At 51.7% G+C, this 8,810-nt stretch overlaps 1 pseudogene; it reads right to left on the bottom strand.

Moving 5' to 3' along the window:
• Window positions 1-652: 652 nt before the first annotated feature.
• Window positions 653-1,591, bottom strand: LOC112403875 (S-phase kinase-associated protein 1-like; annotated as a pseudogene).
• Between the last annotated feature and the right edge of the window lie 7,219 nt (window positions 1,592-8,810).

Raw genomic sequence — 8,810 nt, 5'->3', positions numbered from 1 at the left:
ACACATGTTAACATTAAAGGTTAAATTATTTTTTACACACAAGTAGTATTTATGGTTTTCCCCACATAGGATTACTAAAAGATGACACACCACATGGGTCAAGTGTCTTTTTTAATTGAAAAGCCAGCAAACTGTCTAATTCTATTTCCTCTCAAACCACAAACTGAGTAGTAACTGAGCCTCTAGCCAGCATATTCAAAGCTGAGAGGATTAAAAATGCAAAAACACGTCCTCAGATCTAATTAAGGGAGCCCTGCTACATACAGGCTAATCGATACCCGTGGACTCCAGGAAGCTGGAAGACATTCTGATAACCCCACTCTGATAACATTTACCTCAAGTAGCCTTTTTCCAGTTGCCAAGTCATGAATAAAGATAATATGTTGTTAATTCTATTTCGGAAAATTTTTTGCAAGTTGTTTTATTTACAATGCCAACTTTTAAAAGTCACTAAACTGAAATTAACTGGACAATAAACTAGGCAGAAATTGCTTTACAAAAAGAGGGAAAGCCCAAAATGCCACTTTATATAGAGAACCCACAGTTCAGTTTTATTCAGAGCAAAGAAAAAATAACTTTTGATCATACTAGAAGAAACTGAGCCATAAGTTTGGAATCTGTACTGAAACTACATATGCAATGAGGACGACATTCTGCTAAAATACAACTGATTTGCTGCTGCATTTGTGGACCGTTTTTCTAATATTAACAATTATAAACAAAGCAGTGCAACTAGTATTTGGAACAATCCTTACAGTGTTACAGCATCAGACACAAAATTTCACTTCTCCTCACACCACTGGTTCTCTGTGTGTACCTGGGCTTCCTCTTCTTCAGTAAAATCATTTTTGATATTGAATGTCTTTCGAATCTCCTCAGGAGTTTCTCCCTTGATCATATTAGCCACAGTCTTGCAGGTAACATCAGGCAAACCTTTGATGTCTAAGTAGTTTGCTGCCAGTATAAGCTCAAAAAGTGTTCATTGGTCAACTTGCAGGAATTCTTGATCCCGAACAGGGATGTCATCTGTTCGCTTTTCTTTGTTCTCATCATCCTTAGGAGAGGAGGACCATCCCTGTCGGGGGTGCACCACTGAATGACCTTTTTTAATGTTGCTGCCTTAACATTTGGCAAGGGGACTGGATCATCTTCTCCTTCATCATCCATTCCGAAATCTTCCAACATGGTCTTTCTTAAAAAATTTAATTAATTAATTAATTTATTTATTTATTTGGCTGTGTTGGGTCTTCATTTCTGTGCGAGGGCTTTCTCTAGTTGCGGCAAACGGGGGCCACTCTTCATTGCGGTACGCGGACCTCTCACTGTTGTGGCCTCTCCCGTTGCGGAGCATGGGCTCCGGACGCGCAGGCTCAGTAGCTGTGGCTCACGGGCCTAGGTGCTCCGCGGCATGTGGGATCTTCCCAGACCAGGGCTCGAACCCACCGCGTCCCCTGCATTGGCAGGCAGACTCTCAACCACTGCGCCACCAGGGAAGCCCCAACGTGGTCTTAATGGTCACAGATTGTTTCACAATTTCAACATCAACTTCAAATATCTATCCATCAGAACTCTGCAACTTAATTGAAGGCATGGTGTTAGGACTCAAGGAGATGGTGGGCCAGGGACTGATGAGAGCAGGGCGGCGTCTGCAAAAAGAAAAACAGACAAGTTGAGAACAAGTCCAACCGAGCATCCTTTTCCTGTTCTCACCACCCTGGTGGGCTGACCCCTTTATCCTCCCTCCTGTGTCTGACCCCCCTGTTCAGTTTTGGGGCTTCGGGAAATAGGGGCCCCTCGTGTGGAGGCCCCACACGAAAGCCTAGCTTATCTGTCTGTTTTGACAGGAGTTGAACGTTCCAGCCTCTAGCAGAGTCTGGATGTGAGGGGCTGTGGCCTCACTGCTGGGCCTCCATCCTGTGTCTGCTTGGCCTGACTCTCGCCAGCCTGTTCCTCTGGGTGTGGTTTCGGCCTGGCCAGCTGCGTCCAGCCGGTATTTTAGAAGGCAGTCACGTGTGTTTCTTGCACGTGGCATGCTTTTGTTTAGCAAATGATTTATTGTTTTTTATAGTAAAATGCACATCCTGAATGGGCAGGCAGTGCCGGGCAGAAATCAAGGACATCATTCCTCGTTATTTTACTTTGTAATGGATTTTCTTGTCTTGTTTTGTGTCAGTATAGCAGTGATCTGTAAGTGCTTTACAGAGATTATGCTTTCTTTAGTGACCGGCTTGGAGGTTGGAGCAGCCAGGCTCCATGTGCTGTGTCCATTTTCAGAGCCGGCAGGCAGGGAGCATGGCCGTGCTTCCCAGAGTGACTTCCGAGCCGATGGCCTGAGCGATGTTGGGCGGGAATTGCTTGGCTGTGTGGATGTAATGGGCTTGATTGATGGTGACTATATGCATTGAAACGTGTGGCGTGATTGGTATCTGGTACCCTGGGGCTCGACCTCTGTTGCCAATGATACGAGACATCGGTTAGGTGCCCATGAGGAGAGTCCCTTGGCCCCCCTGGAGCCTGAGGGGGGCCTGCCTTCTGGGAGGAGCCCCTTGCTGCCTCCACTCTGAGTCTGGTTGAGGGTCCACTCTGTTCCCCACCCCCAGCCAGGGTATGTATCCCCAGGGAGCTGGTGGGTGTGCAGCTGCCCTGAGGTCACCACACTCCCCTCCGATCACCGGTGCTAGTTGGTGGGGGTCCCGGTGGCGGGACAGAAGAAGCAGCTCCCATTACTGACGTGGCTGTAGCCTCCCAGGCCCGTCTGTGGGAGGGTCTGCTGGAGAGTCTGTACCTGGGTGTGGGCTGACCCTTCCTCCACGACTCCCCTGGCCTTCCCTGGGGCCCCAGTGCAGAGGAAGGTGTGATGTCGCCCTGCAGACTGGAAGAGGCGGGCTGTGTATTGTCAGGGATCTGAGGGTGTCAGACGTGGAGACACGGTTCACTCCACTCGGGTTCACAAGAGGCCTCCTTGACTTACATAACTGAAGGTTCAGGAAGAGCGGGATCCAGTGGCTCAGCGTTGCCGTCAGGGTCCGCCGTCCTTTCCCCTTCGCCTGGACAGGCTCTTTCCCCAGCAGCCTCTCATCCCCCCAGGAGAGAGCCTTTCCAGCAGGTGCAGCCGTAGGCTCCCAGGTGGGTCTCCTTGGCTCTGATGAGCCAGGCCTCGGCCACTTGCCGTCCCCAAAGCTTGCACCGTGGCCAGGGCTCACCCTATTCTGACTGTCCAGGCTTGGGCCCCGTGTCCTGCCAGGGGTCGGGAGTGGAGCAGCTCCCTCCAGATCACCTTGGGGTGGGGTGGCTGGGGCCTTCAGGGGAGGGGAAGAGGCTGGACCACTCAGGGAGCAGATGTGAGGACCCCTCGGCCTCCTGGGAAGGGTCTTGGAATCAGAGGAGGGACTTGGGTGGGGGTTCTGAGGAAGGGGAGGTGGCTGATGAGGGGTGGGCTGGGGGCCCGGGGGGCTCTCAGTGGTCTCCTCCAGTGGGCCGTGCATCAGGGAGGTCCCAGAGGGCAGGTCCCAGAGCATCCTGCATGCCGTGAGGTCGGCAGCTGCATTTTTCACAGAGCTCCCCAGGGAATCCCGATGTGTGGCCAGGTGGAAGACGTCAGGGGCTTTTTGCAGGGTCCCAGGAGCGAGGTCAGGACTCTCCACAGTGACAGAGGGCAGAGGGTGGCCCCGGAGGTATAGGCGGCCCCGTGGCTGCCTGGGCAGGTGGAGAAGAGGCACCGATTCCTCGCAGGGCCAACAGCAGGATTGAGATGGTACCTGGTACCCGTGGCTCTCAGGACTGAGATGCAACCATCGTTGGGAGGGGGCCAGTCATGAGTGCCTGCACCGAGGGAGACTTGTATCCTCGGTGAATCCCCTTCGTCCGTGCTCTGCTCCCCTTTCAGTCGGGCCACTTCTGTCCTAAATGAGAGCTCTTGGATAGACTAACCCATGACCGAGGTGTTAGGGACTCAGTGGGGGCCAGTTTCAAGTGTTGCTTTTTATAAGACGACAGCTTGGGAAAGACGAGGCCTAAACGGAATAAACAGTGGGGGGTGGGATTCCCAGCGTTATGCTGGTGCTGGTGGAGGCTCCTGCCCGCAGCCCTGAAGCCCCAGGAGACTTGTAGTCATGTACATATGTCCATTCAGTCATCCGTTCAGCACATATGAACGGGAGACCTACTGGGGCTGGGGCTCCAGGGCTGAACAGAATCCACGGGTCCTGCCCTTGCATCCTCTACCTGGCACCTGGGCTTCCATGTCTGTCTGTCTGTCTGCCCTCAGGATTCCCCTAAGAGGCTGGTGGCGCCCAGCTCAGCCTTGCTCTGGGGACCGTGTGTGGCGAGGGGGCCGCCCCGAGGTCCTGGTGTCATCCACGTGGGACTGAGAGGCTCTCCTGTGCCAGGGACTGTGCCCACTTCCCTTCCCCGTGGATCCGGAGCAGTGTGTGTTCATTAGGGGCCCCATTTCCACGTGGGTATTGATGGCTGAGTGGCTGCCGCCTGGGACTGAAATTTTGCCAGCCTCTCTTTAAAGAGCCCGTCTATCTTGTAGTGAATACAGATTCCTGCGACTCTCTTTCTAACCTTAACATTCAAAGGAGGTCGGACTCTAAGGCCAAAGTGGGCGGCAGGGCCACCCATTGGCTGTGGCCAGGCTTGTCCCCCCCAGGCTCCCCTTCTGCTCCCCGCTTCCCCACTCTGCTCTCTTGTGTTTCCCCAGTCTCAGCTCCACCCCTGGGGCTTCTTCTTCCAGAACCCCAGACCCCGCTGAGCTCACCCTCTCGCGGTGGGGCCACTCGCGCTGTGGAGTGAGGGCCCTGACCCCAGACACCTGCCCCGCGGTGGCAGTGGCCATGTCAGTGGCAGTGGCCTCGTGCATCTGGCAGCTCTCCCGCCCGCTGCACGCCTGCCCAGACCGGTGGCCCTGAGAGCTGACACTTCACCTTCAGAGTGGCCGGCGTGCCATTCTTTTGAAACGAGCAATAGGAAAGCTAGTTCAAGAAATGCCCATTGTTTCCTCCCTCCTATTGCCCAGTCTCCAAAAAATGAAAAGATCCAATGGCCTCATCACATGAGGAGGCCAGGGGGACAGGCTTCCGGGAACAGGGGCCACCCCAGGGGCTGCAGGAGAGACCCTGACTCAGGCCTGAGGAACCACAGATGCCCAGGGCTAAGTGCTGCAAGCCCGGCAGAACCGAATAACAGAATGATTTTGCCCAGCTGCTCCTGATGCGAAAATCATTTTGGGTTTGTTTTAAGGGCTCCATGGAGAGTTTCTACTTTGGGAAAAATTCTATCAAGATACCCTAGCATTGGAGTCACAGTCATTCTTTAATGCAATGTCCAGACCACACATACGTTACTTCTTGTTACCTCTGGCGGGATCTGGATGAACCCGGGCTTGGAGCTGACCTTCAGGTGGGGTGCCCACTCCCTTGCACTCATCTCCCGCGGCCTGATTTCTGGTCGGTGGGAGCTCAGCCCCTTAAAAGAGCAGCGCGGATCCCGATGAAATGCGAGCGATCGCTGCACTGTCTGGCCTGGCTGGCAGGGAACGGTTTCCCGGCAGGAGGCTTAAGCTAGAAAACATCCATGACGAGTACAAGGAGTATTTGGGTGGAGGTTTAAATGCTGTGTCAAAATGCATAAAAAATACAATTAACCACGGTGTGAGGTGGACCGTGTCTCTGAGAAACTGAACAAATTAGAGGAGCACGTGAGAACTAACTCTGAAGCGTTTTTATCCAGAAGGAGTTTGAGCTGGAAATGGGGTGGAGTTATAGGGCCACAGGCCTGCTTCTTCATCAGGAAGGACAAGGGAATGTTTTCAAGATGCGTGATTGGCCAGAGGTATGTTTGTCAGCAGGATTTCACCATTGGCCTACGGTCGGTATGTTCCTCTCTGCCCAACGTCCCTTCCTGTGTTCAGGGGGGGTATTTAATGACCCAAGCAATAAAAACTGCAAGATTAACCAGCGCAACGTGGGTGAAGTGTTCAGTAGGGTCCCATTTGGTTACAGAACATGGAAACATTGGCACGGACCCCCCATATCTTAGTGCTTTCATCTTTCCTAAAAACTATTGATAATATATAATTTTTAAATCTACAAGTTATCGAGTACAGCTGTAGCTGAGCTCGCTAGAAAGTAGCTGCTTTAATGAACGAGCCAAGTGAGAAAACCTCAGCCATCAGTACCATTTCTACTTTAAGCAGAGGCATTTGAAATGCACATTCCCAGGCACCGAAGAGGTGGTCCTGCGGACTAAGCACAGGCGGCCTTCGGCAGTTTGGTCTCAGCTCACCTTCTGAAGCCGGTACGTCTGAGGCTTGGCTGATCCAATTCCATGGCTGCCAAGCTGATGTCGCCTGTGGGCAGGAGGCCTCAGTGCCTCCCCACGTGGACACATATCCATAGGACAACGTGAGCATCCTTATGACCGGCAGCTGGCTTCCCCCAGAGAGAGTGGTCCCAGAGAAAGCAAGGCAGAAGTTGCAGCATCTTAGCCTCAGAAGTCACAAGGTCTCTTCTGCAGTATTCTGCTGGCCACTCAGGTTAGCCCTACTTACGCAGGGAAGGATGACCAGCCCTTTCCCCAGGGTAGGTGCTGGTGAGGAACCTTGCTTCGTTTATTATCCTGGGTGTATGAGTTGTGGCTTTTAGCTGTACGCCACAGAATTGAGAAAAGCAGCTGGACAGAAGGTTACTGAGTAGTCCTTAGAATCAAATGGAAGACTGGAGAACTGGTTTCAGAAAAGGGGCAGGAACCCCAGGGGCTCACAGCCTGAGCCACAGTCCAGGCCAGGCCACAGGAGGTTTTGATGAGGATGTGGCCTGTGGTCCGTGGCTGTTGGGTCTGCTGGACGTTGCTGCCACTGGGCCCTCGCAGCTGTGGCCTCTACCAGCAGCTCCAGAGCATCCCTGGATACACAACTCGCCCGCAAGAGCCAGTCCTGGGCAGGATGGATTGTTGAAGCCTGCATCACCTCCCTGCCAGAGTTTGGCTGCTGGTGAGTGGAGGTGGGACCACAGGTAGGATCCTGCACTGGGTGGAGCGCTCTGAACCACCGACAGTGCATGTAAGAGGGATGCCAGGAAGCAGGATGAGAGCTGAGGCTGCTAAGGGCAGCCCCCAAACACTGGCATTCATGCTGCCTGGTTTGTACTGAACTCAAGGGCTATTTTTGTCTCCAAGTAAACCCAGTGGTTACATATTAATATATTCCTGAAAAGTTATGTTAATTTGAATCGTGGTTTTATATACACTGGCTAAGCTTAATACCTTCTAGAAGTCTGTAGATAATCCTTTTGTAAAGCAGCTAATCCTTTTAGGGAACAAATAATCACTTCTTAACAATTTTTTTTAAGGTCAAGACTCTATATATTGTGTTTTCTTTTTTTTTTTATTGTGTTTTCTCAAGGCAGAATTTCCACCTTTTAGGTTTCCTCCTCTGCTCGTAGTGAGGAAACGTTACAGCTTTATAGATAACTGTTTGCAATGTCTCCTGCTGTGTGAAAAAAAAAAAAACACTGAGGTTTTTGTTTTTTTCATTTTCTCCTCTGCTGTAACTGATTGTCTTCTGGAAGGAAGTACAGGCTATTAAAATTTTTAAAGGGCTTGTTTTTATTTTGTTCTCACCCCTGAGGCTGTTTTAATGTGAGCATGTTTAGCCATGAATGAGTAAAGAAACGAGCGTTTATAGTTGTTCTGTCTGGGAAGTCAGATTTGGAAAATTCACCTTTAATATTAGTTTTATTTTCTTCTGTGGGAAGCTTTCACATCCCAGCAGGAATATTTGGTTCCATTTCCTAGAGCTGCTTTCACGTTTCCTGGTTAACTGAGTGCAGGAGCCTGGACGGCAGGGACGTGGGGAGCAAGACAGAGACGTGGGGAGCAAGAGAGACGTGGGCCCTGCTCCTTGTGGACTGGTGACAGGTTCCGTGTGGGCAGAGTAATCCTGGGGGTACAGGGGCAGGGAGAACCAGCAGACGGGGAATGGGAGGCAGTCGGGAAGCGGCTGTCGTGATCTAGTAGGGGAGACGAGAGAGACAGAGACAGAGACCGAGGGACAGAGACAGAGAAAGAGACAGAGAGCTAGAGAGACAGAGACAGAGAGACAGAGATGAGAGAGAGACACAGAGAGACAGAGACAGAGAGAGACAGAGGGACTAGTAACAGCTGCCATTCAGGGGCCTCCACGTGTCAGGCGTGTGCGTAGCTCTTGTCTCTTTCCTCACGGAGTTACAGGAACAGGCGGGTTTACTGGAGTGGCCTCCGCCCCAGGGCAGGTCACACACCTGCAGGAGGGCGGCACGTGTGTTACTATGTCAGTAAGACTAATTCAGCTACCTTTTCCTCCAGCGTTGGAACCCGTAGGTGTCATTGGTTGACACTAAAGGAAGTACTGACCTATTTTCAGACGCCGTGTTATTAAAACATGCATTCCTTTAGCTACTGGAATTATAGTCATTGTGACAAGATGCCCCCCCCGAGACGGCACCGGGGGACACAGTGGATTCACTTCGTGTGGCTGAATTTTCTTAAGTTGAATATATGTAAGATGTCAGGCCATCTTATGGTTAGCAAAACTGAGGCGTGGACAAGTGACATGAGTTGTTCAGGGCCATTTCCCTAGAAGGTGGCAGAGCTGGGCTTCCAACCCGGATCTGTCTGCTTTCTAAGCAGGGCCTGTCACCAGACCTGCACACCGGGTTGTAAGGAGCAGAACAGCTTGGAGGGGATGGGCCTGGAAATGCGGGCAGCTTGTTTTGAGCCTCTTTCTGCAATTCCAGACCATGATTCTGAGATGGCCACATCTTTGAATA

The sequence above is a fragment of the Neophocaena asiaeorientalis genome, unplaced genomic scaffold (genome assembly GCF_003031525.2).
Source record: "Neophocaena asiaeorientalis asiaeorientalis breed wild unplaced genomic scaffold, Neophocaena_asiaeorientalis_V1.1 scaffold108, whole genome shotgun sequence".
In the NCBI taxonomy this organism is placed as follows: Eukaryota; Metazoa; Chordata; class Mammalia; order Artiodactyla; family Phocoenidae; genus Neophocaena; species Neophocaena asiaeorientalis.
The sequence above is the reverse complement of the archived record's forward strand: the minus strand, read 5'-3'. Positions and strand labels throughout refer to the sequence as shown.